Below are 24,169 nucleotides of genomic sequence, written 5' to 3' on the forward strand. Positions count from 1 at the left end.
ACCAACACAGGCTGTAAATCAGATCAGTCCAGCTTTAAGTATCTCTTCACTGCTCACAGAGAGCTTTTCTGCAATTACCTCTGGATCTTGCTCAACTTGTTAGCAGATTCCTCTTCAAGATGGACACAAGCACATGTCCAGTCTCCTCTTTTGCAGCTTTAGTCAGTGCTCAGTTCATTTGCATGTGCTATCCGCCATCTACTGGTAACTTCACGTATTGCAGGGTAATGCACAACAATAATTCCAGATGTGGCCCCGGTCTTCCTTCCGCTTGCCCCCAGCATTGAAGTCTTCACTCCCCTCTCACTTTTCTCTCACCCCACAATAAATCTTCTCCCCCCCCCCCCCCACCATCTTCTTTCTGCCCCCCACAAGTACCTGCCTGCCAGACAGTTGAATCAGTACCATAACATTTCTTCTGAGTAGATACTTCAACACGACAGACCCGGTGGCCCCCCAATACTCAAGTAGATTCTGCCACACGACAATCCACATGGCCCACTGATACTTAAAGGGAACTTGTCACCATTAAAATGCTATCTAATCTATCGGCATCATGCTATAGGGCAGGAAGAGCTGAGCAGATAGATATATAACTTAGTGGGGAATGATTTAGTATAACTTATTGACTGAATTCCCTGCTAAGTATACCTCAATGATAGGACCGCCCACTGGACTTCTAAGTGTTGAAAGATCAGAGATTTCAATCAATAATTGACAAGTTATACTGAATGTTTTCCTACAATATTATATCAATCGGCTCAGCTCTTCCTGCTCCATAACAGGATGCTGATAGATTGGATAGCATTTTTATGGTGACAACTTCCCTTAAAGTAGATATCTTTATGGTTCATCCATAAATGTATGTGACATTCATGTCCGATAGATGGGAATCCCACTACTTGGATCCACATTTAATAGGAAAAACCATGGTCCACCAGAGACATAATTACAGAGGACTGATCAGAGATTCTTCATAATACTTATACACATTCCTAGATCAAGAGGCACAGTTTCAGATTTCCCATGAAGCTTGCCCCACGTCCCAATTTTAACTATATCTGCATCCTTGTTGAATACAATGGTCGAACAGAGGGATGCTGACTCCATGTTCCACCATTCGCTCTGTGACCCTGTTTTAGCGGCCTGGAACATTGATATCACTGGATCTTGTCAGCCTACACATAGGGCCCACTTCAGGAGTCTTGTAAGCTGTAGGAAAAAAATGGCCTGTAGCCAATAAGATGACCAGGCCGGACAACATTACAGGCTGGCATAATGTAATATTGTATATCTGCCAACAGGTCTACAGAATGATCTGTACTGCGTGCTTGGGTGGAATAGGGAAGGTGAGTAGTTATTTTATTGTATTCATATGTGCTATTTGTGTGCGGGAAGGCACTAAGGGGGAGACCCTACTGTGTAGGAGACATCAAAGGGGCATCACTACTGTGAGGGGGCACTAAAGAGGGCATTAAGAAGACCTTAAAAGGGCATCACTACTGTGTGGAGGCACTAAGAGGACATTAAAGGGGCATCACTACTGTGTGGGGGCACTAAAGAGGGCATTAAGGAGACCTTAAAAAAGGCATCACTACTGTGTGGAGGCACTAAGGAGACATTAAAGGAGCATCACTACTGTGAGGGGGCACTAAGGAGACATCAAAGGAGCATCACTACTGTGAGGGGGCACTAAGGAGACATCAAAGGAGCATCACTACTGTGAGGGGGCACTAAAGAGGGCATTAAGGAGACCTTAAAAATGGCATCACTACTGTGTGGAGGCACTAAGGAGACATTAAAGGGGCATCACTACTGTGTGGGGGAACTAATGAGACATTAGTGGGGCACTAAGGAGGCTTCACTACTGTGTTGGGGCACTTAATGGGCACTGTTGCAAAACTGCAACTACAAGGAGGCCTGGACAGCCTTCGACTGTCCGAGCATGCTGGGAGTTGTAGTTTTGCAATGGCTGGAGGCACCTTGGTTGGGAGACACTGCCTTAACGAGCACCTGTCATCAAACCATATTTTCTAAACTAACTCAGATTATATTCCTTAACTACTCCTAACACCCCTCCTGCCCATAGAAAAACATTCTGAGCTTTAAAAAGCTGTGTATCATACCTTTCCCCTTGCTCACATTGTATGAGCTCCCGGCAGGAGAAAGTGGGTGTTCCCCAGCAGGCACAACGTCACAGGCTGTGCCTCGCCATGCCCTGCACACATTTCCTGAATTTGGACTTCTGCAAGTCCAGGTGGAGACCAAACTAACTGTTTGACTTGTGGCAGGGAACAGAACAGAGCCACCTAGTGGCCGTTTTTCAATCACATTAAAAACATTTAAAGGATGAGAATTTTTACAGCATATAAATAGCAAAGTGTCTAATAATTACATAAGGAACAATATTTTAAAAGTTTACTTTGGTGACAGTGTGATGTCCCAGTATGGGATATAGTCTTGTACAGTACTTAGGTCCTGTCAGGTTGAGTCCCTCTGTGTCCTAGGGGCTCTCCTGCAGTGTCTCCCCCATACTAATATATATTATGTATAGTGTTATGTGTGTTATGTATTAAGGACCTTTAAGGACCTTTGAGTTAGTCACATGATAATGTGTTCACCTGATGTGTTTGTTACCCAGAGAGCACTAGCTAACCAGGTGACCTGCAGCTTGACCTATTGGCTTCTGGCTCAGCCCCCCTTTATAAGAGGGGCAGCCATTACAATCTCTTTCTTCCACCACGCTCCTGCTGAGGCACAGTAAAGACCAGACGTCTCAGAGCCAGGGTCCAGTATGCAATAACAAGGAGGAAGATAGTCGGCGACTCACCAGTCTACATCTTCACATCTTGACTTTATTGAAACATACTCACATAAATGGTTAAAGGAGAGGGACGGTAGGGGGGGGGGGTACAGCAGGCAACGGTAGCAGTTTCTCACAGACTAGTGATTCATCTGGCCTCAACGCTCTTCTGAATTGCAGGTACACATATGCAGTGGTGGAATAGACATGGCAATGCTCAAACATGGCCAGGAACAGATTAGCATACGCACAGGACACCTCATACCTGTACGTATGCTAATCTGTTCTTCAAACTAAGAAGAATAAATGTTATTCTAAAGAGAAAAAGAATGTGCAAACCAAAATACCGCACAATGTGATTATGCAGAACACAGTAGAATCTCGAGCTGCGCAACAAACTACATATTCCATACCCCCTTTAGACGAGACGGGGCCGAGGGAAGAAATGAAGAAAAGGAAGTCAGTAACATGGAGATCCTAAACGAACCCTCTAATGTGATCAACCTCACTGATCCTCCATTGGACGAAGCCACTGTTTCTTTATTGTCAAAAGGACTTAACTATGGACAGGCAGAGAATTTTGATGAAGTTCAGTTTGAATTAGATTTAGCCCGTGCAGTAAGAGATATCAGTTTGTGTACATTTTTTGCTAATAAACCCCTTAGAGAGCATCAGTTGATGGAAGGCGATATACCGACTACTATAGGTCCTTTGGGCTTTTTGGCTCCATCTGAATTTACAGAGAGATTTGAAATGTGTCAAAATACTAGCTTCTGATTTTGAAGATCCAGGAGTAGAACCAGAAAAAATTGGTATACCGTATATACTCGAGTATAAGCCGAGTTTTTCAGCACGATTTTTCGTGCTGAAAACACCCCCCTCTGCTTATACTCGAGTGAACTCTCCGCCCTCAGTGGTCTTCAACCTGCGGACCTCCAGAGGTTTCAAAACTACAACTCCCAGCAAGCCCGGGCAGCCATCAGCTGTCTGGGCTTGCTGGGAGTTGTAGTTTTGAAACCTCTGGAGGTCCGCAGGTTGAAGACCACTGCGGCCTTCGACATCATCCAGCCCCCTCTCACCCCCTTTAGTTCTGTACTTACCTCCGCTCGGCGCTGGTCCGGTGCTGCAGGACTGTCCGGTGGGGAGGTCGTCCGGTGGGACAGTGGTTCCGGGCTGCCATCTTCCCTGGGGGGCCTCTTCTCCGCACTTCGGGCCCGACCCCGGAATAGTCACGTTGCCTTGACGACGCAGAGGTACGTTCATTGCCATCGTCCCTCTGCGTCATCGTCAAGACAACGCCTCTATTCCGGGCCCGAAGGGCGGAGAAGAGGCCCCCCCAGTGAAGATGGCAGCCCGGAACCACTATCCCACCGGACAACCTCCCCACCAGACAGTCCTGCAGCACCGGACCAGCGCCGAGCGGAGGTGAATACAGAACTAAAGGGGGTGAGAGGGGGCTGGATTATGTCGAAGGCCGCAGTGGTCTTCAACCTGCGGACCTCCAGAGGTTTCAAAACTACAACTCCCAGCAAGCCCGGACAGCCGATGGCTGTGGTTGAAGACCACTGTATCAGACATTGACAAGCGGTGATGATGATGACATGTGGTGAAGATGACAAGGGGATGATGAAGGGGGGGGGGGTTATTACATGGGGATGATGAAGGGGGGGTGTGGGATGATGACAGGGGGATGATGAAGGGGGGTGTGGGATGATGACAAGGGGATGATGAAGGGGGGTGGGGATGATGACAAGGGGATGATGAAGGGGGGGTGTGGGATGATGACAAGGGGATGATGACAAGGGGATGATGACAAGGGGATGATGACAAGGGGATGATGAAGGGGGGGTGTGGGATGATGACAAGGGGATGATGAAGGGGGGGTGTGGGATGATGACAAGGGGATGATGACAAGGGGATGATGACAGGCGGTGATGATGAAGGGGGGATGATGACAGGATGATGACAGGGTGATGATGACAGGGTGATGAGGATGTTAATGACGGGGGTCTGGATGATGACAGGGGGGGATGATGTATTTCCCACCCTAGGCTTATACTCGAGTCAATAACTTTTCCTGGGATTTTGGGGTGAAATTAGGGGCCTCGGCTTATATTCGGGTCGGCTTATACTCGAGTATATACTGTACATAAAAGTGAGAGATTTAAAAAGGGTAATAAATCCGTTTTCTCTCCACCGGATCTTTTTTCAAAAGCAATATTAAGATATGTTAAATCTATATTGTATCCAGAAGCTATTTCAAATTTACCTACACAAGAAATTGCCGTGTTGAATCTTTTTAAAAAACATAGCGACATAGTAGTTACTAGGTCCGACAAGGGAGGGAGTGTAGTGGTACTGTCTAAGACATATTATGGTGAAGAAGCCGAGAGGCAATTATCTGATAGAGCCACTTACACCCCACTCACTGCCGACCCTACATTTAAAATTCTTTCGAATTTAAGATAATTATTTAGAAGCTATGTATCCAAGGTTAGTCCGGGAGGAATGGGGCCCGGAAGTGCAGTATCCCATGCTGGCAAGGGGAGTAAGCTAAAATATACGAAAAAGGAGGAAAAAAGGGGGGGAAAAACAGGTAGCAGCAATGGGAGGTAGAGAATGGTTGAATAAATGAGAGGGAGAGATGTGGTAGGGTCCAGACTGTAAGTTGGAACAGAGGGATGGGTGGGGGGGAGAGACTAATGAAATTGGTCAGGGCACTGGAACCAGATTTGAGAAGTGTATAGGGGGGAGGGTTTAAAAAAAATACATATATTTTTGTAATATTGATGATATGGGAAGAAAACGGAAGTGTAATCTTAAGGAGAATGTATAATGATTGTTATTGAAATGGAGCAATAAAAAAAAAAAAGGTATGTGTCCAAGGGAATATTATCAAGTAAAAATGCCGAAAAATTAATCCCAGAAATGCCGAAACCAGCCAAATGGTATCACCATCCAAAAAGTGCACAAGTCATTAAGCCACACCCTGGGCAGACCCATAGTCGTGGGGGTTGACTCAGTGACTGAGCACTTATTTGACTATGTAGATTGGTTGCTTCGTCCATTGCTACCAGGGATCCCGTCATACATCAAAGACACTCAACATTTACTCATATAGTCAGCGAGATGCATTGGCAGAGCGAGTGGGGAAATTGTGTTCAGTTGATGTCGTCAGCCTGTACACCTGCATCCCTCACGATGCGAGTGTACAGGCAGTTAGGGATTTTTTGCAGATTACTGATAAAACTGCTAATTTTACTGACTTAGTTTGTGAAGCATTATGTTTCATTCTGACCAACAGTACCTTCACATACCAGGACAGGACCAGGACCCTGTTGTCCTGTACGTATGCTAATCTTTTCCTGGCTATGTTTCAGCATTGCCTATGGGACCCCAGTGTCCTGTGCATTTGCTAATCTGTTCCTGGCTATGTTTGAGCATTGCCATGTCTATTCCACCACTAATCCATACCTGCAGTATATCAAAACCTACGTGAGATTCGTGGACGATATACTGTTGGTATGGTCCGGTACAGAACAACTTTTCACAGAATTTGTGAATTATCTGAACGAATGTAACACAGTGAATATGGCTTCTACACACCAATATGGAGGAGATACACTAGAATTTCTCGATACGAAACTAAAAATACAGAATAATATACTAATCAGTGAGGGATATAGGAAAACAGTAGCTAAAAATACATTGTTGCATTATAACTGTTCCCACCCTTTTTCGGTGAAAGAAGGAATTCCTTATGGGCAGTTTATCAGATTAAAACACAACAATATGTGTGAAGAAACTTACCAACAGCAAGATAATGAACTAGAGGTCGGATTAAGAGAGCGACAATACCCTATAACATTAATACAGGAAGGAAGAAAAAAAAGCAGAGAATCGAGACAGAACAAAGTTATTAACACCAAAAAACTGAAAGAAAGAAGGAGAGAGAAGATTCGCTTTCACTTTTGAGAATAATACTATGAGTTAAAAAATAGAACAAGCCATTCGCAGAAATTGGTATCTAATCGAAGCAAATGAAGACGTGACAGCAAAAAGGAAAGCCCTTATAGCATAGAGGAAAAATAAAACCTCCATTTTGTACACTAGCGTGTCGTCTTTACCCCAATTTGTTTCATTTTTACAAGGGGTTAACTGAGAAAAACCACCACAAAATTTGTGACTCAATTTCTTCCTATTCTGGAAATACCTCATATGTGGACATATAGTGTTGTGCGGGTGCAAAAATACGGCTTAGGAGGGAGGGAGCAACATTGGGATTTTGGAGAGAGGATTTGGGGGCCATGTCACCTTTAGACAGCCCCCATGGTGCCAAAACAGCGGGAATCCCATTTGGAAAACTACACCCCTTAAGTAATGTAACAAGGGGTGCAGTGAGCATTTACACCCCACTGGCGTTTGACAGACCTTTGGAACAGACACCTGTGGGGTGTAAATGCTCACTGCACCCCTTGTTACATTCCTTGAGGGGGGTAGTTTCCAAAATGGGGTCACATGTGGGTGTTTTTTGTGTCCACATAACCATATGGTATATTTCAGTACTCGGTATAAATTGCGTGGCAATTTTTTTTTTTTTTGGGGGGGGGGGGGGGGGGCTTTTTCTCCTTTTACCTCTAGTGAAAATTAACCCCTTGGGGATGGAGCCCATTATAACCTTAAGGACGGGAGAATTTTTTGCACATCTGACCTCCAAACTGTGGTCCTCCAGATGTTGCAAAACTACAACTTTCAGCATTCACTGACTGTCTAGACATGCTGGGAATGGTTGTTTTGCAACATCTGGAGGGCTACCGTTTGGAGACCACCATATAGTGGTCCCCAAACTGTGCCACTTCAGATTTTGCAAAACTACAACTCCCAGCATGTCTAGACAGTCAGAGCATGCTGAAAGTTGTAGTTTATAGTGTTTTACTGTTTTTATTTTGTGTGGATACTCTTTAGTTATACATACGGTTTACAAGTTTCCCGCTACAAGTTTGAGTCATGGAGGTTATTCCGCAACTCAAACTCGGGGCGGGAAACTTACTGTAAAGCCACCCATGTGCTCTAGCTGTTGCATAACTACAACTCCCAGTATGCCCTGACAGCCAAAGGGCAGGCTGGGAGTTGTAGTTATGCAACAGCAGGAGGCACACAACTGTAACTCCCAGCATGCCCTTTGGCTGTCGGTGCATACTTGGAGTTGTAGTTATGCAACACCTAGAGGGGAAAAGGTGCCACTAGCTGTTGCATAACTATGACTCCAAGACAGCCAAAGGGCATGCTGGGAATTGTAGTTATGCAACAGCTGGAGCCACCTTTTTGTAGAAAAAAAGTGTGCCTCCAGCTGTTGCATAACTACAACTCCCATCATGCACGAACAGCCGAAGGGCATGCTGGGAGTTGTAGTTATGCAACAGCAGGAGGCACACAGCTTTCACCTCCTGCCACCGCCGCTGGTCTCATCCTCCTGCCGCCAGTGAGTCTTACATGCACCTTCCAGCAGGAGCCGTGATTGGTCGGCCGGTCCTCGACGACCAATTACTGCGATCGTGAGGTGGCACAAGGCTGACTAATCACCTTACATGGAACAAACTGTTCCGAACGCTCAGGCAAGCGCCAGGAAATCATAACGCCATAGCCCCGCCCCTCATGATGTCTCGCCCCACCCCCTCAATGCAAGTCTATGGGAGGGGGCGTGACGGCTGTCATGCCCCCTCCCATAGACTTGCATTGAGGGGTCATGATGTCATGAGGGGGCGGGGCTATGATGTCACGAGCTCCTGGTGCTGGCTCCAGCGTTCAGATAAGTTGGTTTCAAACGCTGAGCAGTGGAGTACCCCTTTAAAGGGGTCTGATGTACTATGTCTTTTATTTATTTATTTTTTTCATAGTAAATTTTCATTTTATTTAATTTTCATATTCATGAAAAGGGTTTCACATGTCCAGGGGCGGACTGACAACACTCGGGGCCCCCGGACCAAAAAAAGGCAAGGGCCCCTGCTAGGCTCTGCAGCTCGTCAATCTTCTGCCACGCCCCAATTCCACCCAAATCCCACACACAATAAACTAAAATTTATATATATAAGAAACACTTTAACGTAGGTAAATTTCCATGACCAATAATACTGGTATACAAGGAGTAAATATATACCACCACACAATAACTGGATAATACCGCCATACTGTACTGAATAAAATCACTATAAACAGACCAGTACACTATAAAGGATCAGTATAAGTGATTATATACAGGACCATATGGCGGTAGATATCAGCTGTACACAGGATCTGTACACCATATAAGTGATTACAGTTACATTTTGGGACTCACAATTACGTATTTTCTGATCAGCGGCGTCCTCTTTCCTTTTCTTCTCCGTCCGGATAAGACCGCCATGTGGATCCCCTACTTTCTGCAGGACAAACATGTCAGACTGCATCTTTCCATCTACAATCTTTCCATCTCTAGGCCCACAAACTGTAATAATGCCCTCCTTGGTGTCCTGCACAGTAAACGGCAGGTAGGTAGGTAGCCATGTAAATAGATAACTAGGTAGGTAGATCAGGAAGCCAGATATGTAGGTAGGTAGGGGGCTAGCTAGGTAGTTAAGCAGCCATAACACATTATGTTACCTAACAAAGGCAACACAGCAAAATAACAGGGATTAGTAAGTATAGTGATCTTCAAACAGGACATTTTCAGAAATATTTGTTTATTTGAAATTAGGTTGATTTTACATAATGCATTAGCTTGGACCATTTATCTTTATGGGAACATAAAATCACATGGATTTAAAATCCCAAATGGCCTGTTCTCTGTTTCCAAAAAGCATCTAATTAATCTGACTGGGATCCGGATGGTTTAATTTCCAAAGATAACCATCTGTATAAAGAAGAAAATGCCAAAAGACTTGTTATAGAAACTATGGAGACCAAAAACATGGAGTGCCCACCAAAGATCGTGAGAATCTATTTCCTTAGAAAAAAGAACAAAGTGTGTATTTCCTGGCCATGTACAAGACAATAACTACTATAATACTGCTCCTATATACAAGAATATAACTACTATAATACTGCTCCTATATACAAGAATATAACTACTATAATACTGCTCCTATATACAAGAATATAACTACTATAATAATGCTCCTATATACAAGAATATAACTACTATAATACTGCTCCTATATACAAAAATATAACTACTATAATACTGCTCCTATATACAAGAATATAACTACTATATTACTGCTCCTATATACAAGAATATAACTACTATAATAATGCTCCTATATACAAGAATATAACTACTATAATACTGCCTCCTATGTACAAGAATATAACTACTATAATACTGCTCCTATATACAAGAATATAACTACTATAATACTGTCTCCTATATACAAGAATATAACTACTATAATACTGTCTCCTATATACAAGAATATAACTACTATAATACTGCTCCTATATACAAGAATATAACTACTATAATACTGCTCCTATATACAAGAATATAACTACTATAATACTGCTCCTATATACAAGAATATAACTACTATAATACTGCTCCTATATACAAGACTATAACTACTATAATACTGCCTCCTATATACAAGAATATAACTACTATAATACTGTTCCTATATACAAGAATATGTCTACTATAATACTGCTCCTATATACAGGAATATAACTACTATAATACTGCTCCTATATACAAGAATATAACTACTATAATACTGCTCCTATATACAAGAATATAACTACTATAATACTGCTCCTATGTACAAGAATATAACTACTATAATACTGCTCCTATATACAAGAATATCACTACTATAATACTGCTCCTATATACAAGGATATAACTACTATAATACTGCTCCTATATACAAGAATATAACTACTATAATGCTGCCTCCTATATACAAGAAAATAACTACTATAATACTGCTCCTATGTACAAGAATATAACTACTATAATACTGTCTCCTATATACAAGAATATAACTACTATAATACTGCTCCTATATACAAGAATATAACTACTATAATACTGCCTCCTATAGACAAGAATATAACTACTATAATACTGCTCCCTATATACAAGAATATAACTACTATAATACTGCTCCTATATACAAGAATATAACTACTATGATACTGCTCCTATATACAGGAATATAACTACTATAATACTGCTCCTATACAAGAATATAACTATATCTGTGCTGTATATCTGGGGCTTTGCCGCTTTCCACCAGTAGATGACGGTATTTCCGGGTCCCTTTGTTTTTCTCCTGTCCAGTTGAGAGAATATAACACTTTAGCTGCTGCTTTGTCAGGGGAAGATCATCTACATTATAATGAATCAAATCCGTGGTAATCCCTCATATGATACCGCCATCCGACCGCTCCTGCCCTTGGGATAATCACCAGACAAAAGGCATACTTTAGGATCGATGTCAGGCAGCACACCCGGGCCACATCCGCTAAATTCTGCTATATGGACAGTATAATGGGAACATTATATGAAAGCAGTAGTAAAGCTGTAGGATTCTATGGGTCTAGAGCAGTGTTTCCCAACCATTTTGCCTCCAGCTGTTGCAAAACTACAACTCTTAGCCTGCCCGGACAGCTAACGGCTGTGCGGGTATGCTGGGAGTTATAGTTTTGCAACAGCTGGAGGCACATTGGTTGGGAAACACTGATCCTGGCATATATGTTTAACACCAGTCCATTTTTAACTAAGAATCAAATGGTTATGTCCCCTGCTTAACCCTAAATATTTTTGGGGAGAAACATGTTGTGTTTTTTGTTGTTTTATATTTATATATTTGTTAGCTGGTCTACTTATGTCTTGCTGTTCTATCCAATATTTCAGCATGCTTGTCTAGTGGACGAATCCTTAGACCTGGTTCACACCTAGCGACCACAGTGCCGTGGAAGAAATAGACGCAGTCTGTGGTAGAACATTATTATTACTCTAATAAGTCAGAGGGTAAAGGGTGGAGAATGTAAAACTACTGTTTCCTGTATGTCCTGAATACTGCCACATATTGTGTCCCTGAATATTACCCTGCCACACACTGCCCCCCCTCTGAATATAACCCTGCCACACACTGTCCCCACTGAACATAACCCGCCACACACTGTCCCCCCTGAATATAACACTGCCACACACTGTCCCCACTGAATATAACCCCGCCACACACTGTTCCCCCTGAATATAACACTGCCACACACTGTCCCCCCTGAATATGACCCTGCCACACACTGCCCCCCCTGAATATAACCCTTACACACAATGTCCCCACTGAATACAACCCCGCCACACACTGTCCCCCCTGAATAAAACCCCGCCACACACTGTCCCCCCTGAATATAACCCCGTCACACACTGCCCCCCCTGAATATAACCCTGTCACACACTGCCTTCCCTTCTGAATATAACCCTGCAACACACTGTCCCCCCTTGAATATAACCCTGCCACACACTGCCCCCCCCCCTGAATATAACCCTTCCTCACACACTTTTCCCCTCTGAATATAACCATGCCACACACTGTTCCCCCTGAATATAACCCTGCTACACACCGTGCCCCTGAATATAACCCTGCCACATACTGTCCCCCTGAATATAACCCTGCCACATACTGTCCCCCTGAATAGAACACTGCCACACACCGTGCCCCTGAATATAACCTTGCCACACAGTCCCCCCTGAATATAACTTTGCCCCACATTGTCCCCCCTGAATATAACCCTGCCACACACTGTCCCCCCTGAATATAACCCTGCCACACTGTCCTACTGAATATAACCCCGCCACACACTGTCCCCCCTGAATATAACCCTGCAACACACTGTCCTCCTGAATATAACACTGCCACACACCGTGCCCCAGCATATAACACAGCCACATACTGTGCCCCGAATATAACCCTGCCACACACTGCCACCCCTGAATATAATACTACCAGACACAATGCCCCTGAACATAACCCTGTCACACACTGTCCCCCCTTAATATAATACTACCAGATACAGTGCCCCTGAATATAGCCCTGCCACACACTGTCCCCCCTTAATATAATACTGCCACACACCGTGCCCCAGAATATAATATAGCCACATACTGTGCCCCTGAATATAACCCTGCCACACACTGTCCCCCCTTAATATAATACTACCAAACACGGTGCCCCTGAATATAACCCTGCCACACACTGTCCCCCCTTAATATAATACTACCAGATACGGTGCCCCTGAATATAACCCTGCCACACACTGTCCGCCCTGAATATAATACTGCCACACAGTGTGCTCCTGAATATAATACTGCTATAAACTGTACCTCTGAATATAAATCGGTCACAAACTGTACACCTGAATATAATACTGCCACACACTGTCCTCCCTGAATATAATACTGCCACACACAGTGCCCCTGAATATAATACTGCACCCCCCCTTCTTTGCACCTCTCTCCCATTCACCCCTTTCTCCTCTGCACCACCTCCCTCCCTTCCCGCCTTGTCTTGGGTCGGGGACTGACATGTTATTACACAGAGTCTTAGAGACCATTTGATGGTGAAATAAAGACCCTAATAAGAGGGAGGAGGGGGGTAAAGGTGAATAGGAAGGAAGTGATTGAGTATAGAAGCAAAAATGGAGCACTGAGAGGGACTCCGTCATCTATGTGTACACTGAGAGGGACTCCATCCTCTATGTATACACTGAGAGGGACTCCATCATCTATGTATACACTGAGAGGGACTCCGTCATCTATGTGTACACTGAGAGGGACTCCGTCATCTATGTGAACACTGAGAGGGACTCCGTCATCTATGTATACACTGAGAGGGACTCCGTCATCTATGTATACACTGAGAGGGACTCCGTCATCTATGTGAACACTGAGTGGGACTCCGTCATTTATGTGTACACTGAGAGGGACTCCATCCTCTATGTATACACTGAGAGGGACTCCGTCATCTATGTGTACACTGAGTGGGACTCCGTCATTTATGTATACACTGAGAGGGACTCCGTCATCTATGTGTACACTGAGAGGGACTCTGTCATTTATGTGTACACTGAGAGGGACTCCGTCATTTATGTGTACACTGAGAGGGACTCCATCATCTATGTGTACACTGAGAGGGACTCCATCATCTATGTGTACACTGAGAGGGACTCCGTCATCTATGTGTACACTGAGAGGGACTTCATCCTCTATGTGTACACTGAGAGGGACTCCATCATCTATGTGTACACTGAGAGGGACTCCGTCATTTATGTGTACACTGAGAGGGACTCCATCATCTATGTGTACACTGAGAGGGAGCCGTCATCTATGTGTACACTGAGAGGGACTCCGTCATCTATGTGTACACTGAGAGGGACGCCGTCATCTATGTGTACACTGAGAGGGACTCCATCTATGTATACACTGAGAGGGACTCCGTCATCTATGTGTACACTGAGAGGGACTCCGTCATCTATGTGTACACTGAGAGGGACTCCATCATCTATGTGTACACTGAGAGGGACTCCATCTATATATATACACTGAGAGGGACTCCATCATCTATGTATACACTGAGAGGGACTCCGTCATCTATGTGTACACTGAGAGGGACTCCATCATCTATGTGTACACTGAGAGGGACTCCATCATCTATGTGTACACTGAGAGGGACTCCGTCATCTATGTGTACACTGAGAGGGACTCCATCATCTATGTGTACACTGAGAGGGACTCCGTCATCTATGTGTACACTGAGAGGGACTCCATCATCTATGTGTACACTGAGAGGGACTCCGTCATCTATGTGTACACTGAGAGGGACTCCATCATCTATGTGTACACTGAGAGGGACTCCATCATCTATGTGTACACTGAGAGGGACTCCATCATCTATGTGTACACTGAGAGGGACTCCGTCATCTATGTGTACACTAAGAGGGACTCCGTCATCTATGTATACACTGAGAGGGACTCCTTCATCTATGTGTACACTGAGAGGGACTCCGTCATCTATGTGTACACTGAGAGGGACTCCATCTATATATATACACTGAGAGGGACTCCGTCATCTATGTGTACACTGAGAGGGACTCCGTCATCTATGTGTACACAGAGAGGGACTCCATCATCTATGTGTACACTGAGAGGGACTCCGTCATCTATGTGTACACAGAGAGGGACTCCGTCATCTATGTGTACACTGAGAGGGACTCCGTCATCTATGTGTACACTGAGAGGGACGCCGTCATCTATGTGTACACTGAGAGGGACTCCATCTATGTATACACTGAGAGGGACTCCGTCATCTATGTGTACACTGAGAGGGACTCCATCATCTATGTGTACACTGAGAGGGACTCCATCATCTATGTGTACACTGAGAGGGACTCCATCATCTATGTGTACACTGAGAGGGACTCCATCATCTATGTGTACACTGAGAGGGACTCCATCATCTATGTGTACACTGAGAGGGACTCCGTCATCTATGTGTACACTGAGAGGGACTCCGTCATCTATGTGTACACTGAGAGGGACTCCGTTATCTATGTATACACTGAGAGGGACTCCATCATCTATGTATACACTGAGAGGGACTCCGTCATCTATGTGTACACTGAGAGGGACTCCATCATCTATGTGTACACTGAGAGGGACTCCATCATCTATGTGTACACTGAGAGGGACTCCGTCATCTATGTGTACACTGAGAGGGACTCCGTCATCTATGTGTACACTGAGAGGGACTCCGTCATCTATGTGTACACTGAGAGGGACTCCGTCATCTATGTGTACACTGAGAGGGACTCCCTTATCTATGTATACACTGAGAGGGACTCCATCATCTATGTATACACTGAGAGGGACTCCATCATCTATGTGTACACTGAGAGGGACGCCGTCATCTATGTATACACTGACAGGGACTCTGTCATCTATGTGTACACTGAGAGGGACGCCGTCATCTATGTGTACACTGAGAGGGACTCCATCTATATATACACTGAGAGGGACTCCATCATCTATGTATACACTGGACTGAGTCCAGCTCTGATCTACAGGTGCAGCACAATGTATGTCACAGTCAGGTGATGCACCATAGATGTCATTCTTATGGGGGCACTGTGGATGTCACTGTTATGGGAGCACTGTGGATGTCACTGATATGGGGCACTGTGGATGTCACTGTTATGGGGGCACTGTGGATGTCATTGTTATGGGGGCACTGTGGATGTCATTGTTATGGGGCACTGTGGATGTCACTGTTATGGGGGCACTGTGGATGTCACTGATATGGGGCACTGTGGATGTCACTGTTATGGGGGCACTGTGGATGTCATTGTTATGGGGCACTGTGGATGTCACTGTTATGGGGCACTGTGGATGTCACTGATATGGGGCACTGTGGATGTCACTGTTATGGGGGCACTGTGGATGTCACTGTTATGGGGGCACTGTGGATGTCACTGTTATGGGAGCACTGTGGATGTCACTGTCATGGGGGCACTGTGGATGTCACTGTTATGGGGGCACTGTGGATGTCACTGTTATGGGGGCACTGTGGATGTCACTGTTATGGGAGCACTGTGGATGTCATTGTTATGGGGGCACTGTGGATGTCACTGTTATGGGGGCACTGTGGTTGTCACTGTTATGGGGGCTCTGTGGATGTCACTGTTATGGGGGCACTGTGGATGTCACTGTTATGGGGGCACTGTGGATGTCACTGCTATGGGGGCACTGTGGATGTAACTGATATGGGGCACTGTGGAGGTCACTGTTATGGAGGCACTGTGGATGTCACTGTTATGGGGTCACTGTGGATGTCACTGTTATGGGGTCACTGTGGATGTCACTGTTATGGGGGCACTGTGGATGTCACTGATATGGGGGCACTGTCGATGTCACTGTTATGGGGGCTCTGTGGATGTCATTGTTATGGGGGCACTGTGGATGTCACTGTTATGGGGGCACTGTGGTTGTCACTGTTATGGGGGCTCTGTGGATGTCATTGTTATGGGGGCACTGTGGATGTCATTGTTATGGGGGTACTGTGGATGTCACTGATATGGGGCACTGTGGAGGTCACTGTTATGGAGGCACTGTGGATGTCACTGTTATGGGGTCACTGTGGATGTCACTGTTATGGGGTCACTGTGGATGTCACTGTTATGGGGGCACTGTCGATGTCACTGTTATGGGGGCACTGTGGATGTCACTGTCATGGGGGCACTGTGGATGTCACTGTCATGGGGGCACTGTGGATGTCACTGTCATGGGGGCACTGTGGATGTCACTGTTATGGGGGCACTGTGGATGTCACTGTTATGGGGGCACTGTGGATGTCACTGTTATGGGGGCACTGTGGATGTCACTGTCATGGGGGCACTGTGGATGTCACTGTTATGGGGGCACTGTGGATGTCACTGTCATGGGGGCACTGTGGATGTCACTGTTATGGGGGCACTGTGGATGTCACTGTTATGAGGGCACTGTGGATGTCACTGTTATGGGGGCACTGTGGATGTCACTGTTATGGGGGCACTGTGGATGTCACTGTTATGGGGGGCACTGTGGATGTGACTGTTATGGGGGCACTGTGGATGTCACTGTTATTGGAGCACTGTGGATGTCACTGTTATGGGGGCACTGTGGATGTCACTGTTATGGGGGCACTGTGGATGTAATTGTTATGGGGGCACTGTGGATGTCATTGTAATGGGGTACTGTGGATGTCACTGTTATGGGGGCACTGTGGATGTCACTGTTATTGGAGCACTGTGGATGTCACTGTTATGGGGGCACTGTGGATGTCACTGTTATGGGGGGCACTGTGGATGTAATTGTTATGGGGGCACTGTGGATGTCATTGTTATGGGGACACTGTGGATGTCACTGTTATGGGGGCACTGTGGATGTCACTGTTATGGGGGCACTGTGGATATCATTGTTATGGGGGCACTGTGGATGTCACTGTTATGAGGGCACTGTGGATGTCACTATTATGGGAGCACTGTGGATGTCACTTTTATGTGGCACTGTGGATGTCACTTTTATGTGGCACTGTAGATGTCACTGTTATGGGGACACTGTGGATGTCACTGTTATGGGGGCACTGTGGATGTCACTATTATTGGTACTGTGCTTTCTGGGTCACTGGGAGGAAGTTATGGGGGGGGGGGAGCTTAATAAGAAGCAAGGTTTGTGGTCACCGCAGCTCGAGCATAGATCACAATCAGAGAGATATATTTAGGGTCTGCAGAGACAGGATGTGTAGAGGTGGCGGTACAAATCGGCTGCTGCTCCTGCTGCTCACACATACACCACTAGGTGGCAGCAGGCCTCTCTGTTATACATCCAGGCTGGGCTCTCACATTGGATCCTGATCAGTATTTTAGACTAATCCAGAATAAGTTTCAAAACACAGAAAAAGCTGCAAATCTTCTCCTTACAGTTTTCTCTGTATCGGTTCTACTCCCAGTTGTAGCTAAAATCTCTTATCAGAATACTGTGACCCCGGACTGTGTGCGCAAATGTTACCTAGTGGGGGATATCGGGGTACAGATATAAAAGAGGGGTGGCCACAGACACACAGTCATGGGCGTAAATGTTGGCACCCCTGAAATTTTTCAAGAAAATGAAGTATTCCTCACAGGAAAGGATTGCAGTGACACATGTTTTGCTCTACACATGTTTATTCCCTTTGTGTGTATTGGAACTAAACCAAAAAAGGGAGGAAAAAAAAGCAAATTGGACATAATGTCACCAAACTCCAAAAATGGGCTGGACAAAATTATTGGCACCCTTTCAAAATTGTGGATTAATAAGATTGTTTGAAGCATGTGATGGTCCTTTAAACTCACCTGGGGCAAGTAACAGGTGCGGGCAATATAAAAACAGATATGAAAGCAGATAAAAAGGAGAGAAGTTCACTTAGTCTTTGCATTGTGTGTCTGTGTGCTACACTAAGCATGGACAACAGAAAGAGGAGAGGAGAACTGTCTGAGGACTTGAGAACCAAAATTGTGGAAAAATATCAAAATCTCAAGGTTACAAGTCCATCTCCATCAAATTCTTCTGGGAAAATGTCTTCTGGAAAGATGAGACCAAGATAGAGCTTTTTGGTAAAGCACATCACTCTACTGTTTACCGAAAACGGAATGAGGCCTACAAAGAAAAGAACACAGTACCTACAGTGATATATGGTGGAGGTCAATGATGTTTTGGGTTGTTTTGCTGCCTTTGGCACTGGGGGCCTTGAATGTGTACAAGGCATCATGAAATCTGAGGATTACCAACGGATTTTGGGTCGCACTGTACAGCCCAGTGTCAGAAAGATGGGTTTGTGTCTGAGATCTTGGGTCTTCCAGCAGGACAATGACCCCAAACATACATCAAAAAGCCCCCAGAAATGGATGGCAACAAAGTGCTGGAGAGTTCTGAAGTGGCCAGGAATGAGTCCAGATCTAAATCCCATTGATCACCTGTGGAGAGATCTTAAAATTACTGTTGGGAAAAGGCGCCGTCCAATAAGAGACCTGGAGCAGTTTGTAAAGGAAGAGTCCAACATTCCGGCTGAGAGGTGTAAGAAGCTTATTGATGGTTATAGGAAGACACTGATTTCAGTTATTTTTCCAAAGGATGTGCAACCAAATATTAAGTTAACGGTGCCAATAATTTTCTTCAGCCCATTTTTGGAGTTTGCTGTGACATTATGTCCAATTTGCTTTTTTTCCTAATTTTTTTGGTTTAGTTTCAAGAAAATATTTAATCTTCTTGAAAAACATCAGGGGTCCCAACATTTACAGCCATGACTGTATGTAACAGTAGATGGGGCCGCGCATGAATGTTTATGTGCCTTTTTTTCCTTAAAAGGTGAAGTGTTTTGGGCTCTAGTCAAGAGGAAAATATAGAAAGGTGGAAATTTGGAGGAAAATTGTACTATGAAGTGGTAACTGTATGGTGGTATATTGGTACTCTCAGGTGGTCACTGTATGGTGGTATGTTGGTACTATCAGGTGGTCACTGTATGGTGGTATGTTGGTAATATCAGGTGGTCACTGTATGGTGGTATGTTGGTAATATCAGGTGGTCACTGTATGGTGGTATGTTGGTAATATCAGGTGGTCACTGTATGGTAATACTATCAGATGGTCACTGTATAGTGGTATGTTGGTACTATCAGGTGGTCACTGTATGGTGGTATGTTGGTACTCTCAGGTGGTCACTGTGTGGTGGTATGTTGGTAATATCAGGTGGTCACTGTATGGTAATACTATCAGGTGGTCACTGTATGGTGGTATGTTGGTACTTTCAGGTGGGCACTGTATGGTGGTATGTTGGTAATATCAGGTGGTCACTGTATGGTAATACTATCAGGTGGTCACTGTATGGTGGTATGTTGGTATTATCAGGTGGGCACTGTATGGTGGTATGTTGGTACTCTCAGGTGGTCACTGTATGGTGGTATGTTGGTAATATCAGGTGGTCACTGTATGGTAATACTATCAGATGGTCACTGTATGGTGGTATGTTGGTACTATCAGGTGGTCACTGTATGGTGGTATGTTGGTACTCTCAGGTGGTCACTGTGTGGTGGTATGTTGGTAATATCAGGTGGTCACTGTATGGTAATACTATCAGGTGGTCACTGTATGGTGGTATGTTGGTACTCTCAGGTGGTCACTGTGTGGTGGTATGTTGGTACTATCAGGTGGGCACTGTATGGTGGTATGTTGGTAATATCAGGTGGTCATTGTATGGTGGTATGTTGGTACTATCAGGTGGTCACTGTATGTTTATACTATCACGTGGTCATTGTATGGTGGTATGTTGGTACTATCAGGTGGTCACTGTATGATAATACTATCAGGTAGTCACTGTATGGTGGTATGTTGGTACTATCAGGTGGTCACTGTATGGTAACACTATCAGGTGGTCACTGTATGGTGGTATGTTGGTACTATCAGGTGGTCACTGTATGGTTAAACTATCACGTGGTCACTGTATGGTGGTATGTTGGTACTCTCAGGTGGTCACTGTGTGGTGGTATGTTGGTACTATCAGGTGGTCACTGTATAGTGGTATGTTGGTAATATCAGATGGTCACTGTATAGTGGTATGTTGGTAATATCAGGTGGTCACTGTATGGTAATACTATCAGGTGGTCACTGTATGGTGGTATGTTGGTATTATCAGGTGGTCACTGTATAGTGGTATGTTGGTAATATCAGATGTTCACTGTATGGTAATACTATCAGGTGGTCACTGTATAGTGGTATGTTGGTACTATCAGGTGGTCACTGTATGGTGGTATGTTGGTACTATCAGGTGGTCACTGTATGTTTATACTATCACGTGGTCATTGTATGGTGGTATGTTGGTACTATCAGGTGGTCACTGTATTTTAATACTATCAGGTAGTCACTGTATGGTGGTATGTTGGTACTATCAGGTGGTCCCTGTATGGTGGTATGTTGGTACTATCAGGTGGTCACTGTATGGTTATACTATCACGTGGTCACTGTATGGTGGTATGTTGGTACTCTCAGGTGGTCACTGTGTGGTGGTATGTTGGTACTATCAGGTGGTCACTGTATAGTGATATGTTGGTAATATCAGGTGGTCACTGTATAGTGGTATGTTGGTAATATCAGGTGGTCACTGTATGGTAATACTATCAGGTGGTCACTGTATGGTGGTATGTTGGTATTATCAGGTGGTCACTGTATAGTGGTATGTTGGTAATATCAGATGTTCACTGTATGGTAATACTATCAGGTGGTCACTGTATAGTGGTATGTTGGTACTATCAGGTGGTCACTGTATGGTGGTATGTTGGTAATATCAGGTGGTCACTGTATGGTTATACTATCACGTGGTCACTGTATGGTGGTATGTTGGTACTCTCAGGTGGTCACTGTATAGTGGTATGTTGGTAATATCAGGTGGTCACTGTATAGTGGTATGTTGGTAATATCAGGTGGTCACTGTATGGTAATACTATCAGGTGGTCACTGTATGGTAATACTATCAGGTTGTCACTGTATGGTAATACTATCAGGTGGTCACTGTATGGTGGTATGTTGGTATTATCAGGTGGTCACTGTATAGTGGTATGTTGGTAATATCAGATGTTCACTGTATGGTAATACTATCAGGTGGTCACTGTATAGTGGTATGTTGGTACTATTAGGTGGTCACTGTATGGTGGTATGTTGGTAATATCAGGTGGTCACTGTATGGTAATACTATCAGGTGGTCACTGTATAGTGGTATGTTGGTACTATCACGTGGTCACTGTATGGTGGTATGTTGGTACTCTCAGGTGGTCACTGTATAGTGGTATGTTGGTAATATCAGGTGGTCACTGTATAGTGATATGTTGGTATTATCAGGTGGTCACTGTATGGTGGTATGTTGGTAATATCAGGTGGTCACTGCATGGTAATACTATCAGGTGGTCACTGTATGGTGGCATGTTGGTATTATCAGGTGGTCATTGTATAGTGGTATGTTGGTATTATCAGATGGTCACTGTATGGTAATAGTATCAGGTGGTCGCTGTATAGTGGTATGTTGGTACTATCAGGTTGTCACTGTATGGTGGTATGTTGGTACTATCAGGTGGTCACTGTATGGTGGTATGTTGGTACTATCAGGTGGTCACTGTATAGTGGTATGTTGGTAATATCAGGTGGTCACTGTATGGTAATACTATCAGGTGGTCACTGTATGGTAATACTATCAGGTGGTCACTGTATAGTGGTATGTTGGTACTATCAGGTGGTCACTGTATGGTGGTATGTTGGTACTATCAGGTGGTTACTGTATGGTGGTATGTTGGTAATATCAGGTGGTCACTGCATGGTAATACTATCAGGTGGTCACTGTATGGTGGTATGTTGGTATTATCAGGTGGTCACTGTATAGTGGTATGTTGGTAATATCAGGTGGTCACTGTATAGTGGTATGTTGGTAATATCAGGTGGTCACTGTATGGTAATACTATCAGGTGGTCACTGTATGGTGGTATGTTGGTATTATCAGGTGGTCACTGTATAGTGGTATGTTGGCAATATCAGATGTTCACTGTATGGTAATACTATCAGGTGGTCACTGTATAGTGGTATGTTGGTACTATCAGGTGGTCACTGTATGGTGGTATGTTGGTACTATCAGGTGGTCACTGTATGGTGGTATGTTGGTACTATCAGGTGGTCACTGTATGTTTATACTATCACGTGGTCACTGTATGGTGGTATGTTGGTACTATCAGGTGGTCACGGTATGGTGGTATGTTGGTACTATCAGGTGGTCACTGTATAGTGGTATGTTGGTAATATCAGGTGGTCACTGTATGGTGGTATGTTGGTACTATCAGGTGGTCACTGTATGGTAATACTATCAGGTGGTCACTGTATGGTAATACTATCAGGTGGTCACTGTATAGTGGTATGTTGGTACTATCAGGTGGTCACTGTATGGTGGTATGTTGGTACTATCAGGTGGTTACTGTATGGTGGTATGTTGGTAATATCAGGTGGTCACTGCATGGTAATACTATCAGGTGGTCACTGTATGGTGGTATGTTGGTATTATCAGGTGGTCACTGTATAGTGGTATGTTGGTAATATCAGGTGGTCACTGTAAAGTGGTATGTTGGTAATATCAGGTGGTCACTGTATGGTAATACTATCAGGTGGTCACTGTATGGTGGTATGTTGGTATTATCAGGTGGTCACTGTATAGTGGTATGTTGGTAATATCAGGTGGTCACTGTATGGTGGTATGTTGGTACTATCAGGTGGTCACTGTATGTTTATACTATCACGTGGTCACTGTATGGTGGTATGTTGGTACTATCAGGTGGTCACGGTATGGTGGTATGTTGGTACTATCAGGTGGTCACTGTATAGTGGTATGTTGGTAATATCAGGTGGTCACTGTATGGTGGTATGTTGGTACTATCAGGTGGTCACTGTATGTTTATACTATCACATGGTCACTGTATGGTGGTATGTTGGTACTATCAGGTGGTCACTGTATAGTGGTATGTTGGTATTATCAGGTGGGCACTGTATGGTGGTATGTTGGTATTATCAGGTGGGCACTGTATGGTGGTATGTTGGTATTATCAGGTGGGCACTGTATGGTGGTATGTTGGTATTATCAGGTGGGCACTGTATGGTGGTATGTTGGTATTATCAGGTGGGCACTGTATGGTGGTATGTTGGTACTATCAGGTGGGCACTGTATGGTAATACTATCAGGTGGTCACTGTATAGTGGTATGTTGGTATTATCAGGTGGGCACTGTATGGT

At 44.5% G+C, this 24,169-nt stretch overlaps 1 long non-coding RNA gene across 2 annotated transcripts in view; it reads left to right on the plus strand.

Moving 5' to 3' along the window:
* The first annotated feature begins 1,198 nt into the window (after positions 1-1,198).
* Positions 1,199-24,169, plus strand: part of LOC130367625 (uncharacterized) — a 40,832-nt gene continuing 17,861 nt past the window's right edge. The window contains exon 1 of one of the 2 annotated variants that reach the window (XR_008892112.1): positions 1,199-1,349. This is a non-coding gene — a long non-coding RNA (uncharacterized LOC130367625). Of the gene's footprint in view, positions 1,350-11,694; positions 11,780-24,169 lie in introns of those variants that run through there. The other variant, XR_008892113.1, reaches the window with a different exon arrangement.

This window comes from Hyla sarda, chromosome 4 (assembly GCF_029499605.1).
Source record: "Hyla sarda isolate aHylSar1 chromosome 4, aHylSar1.hap1, whole genome shotgun sequence".
Taxonomy (NCBI): Eukaryota; Metazoa; Chordata; class Amphibia; order Anura; family Hylidae; genus Hyla; species Hyla sarda.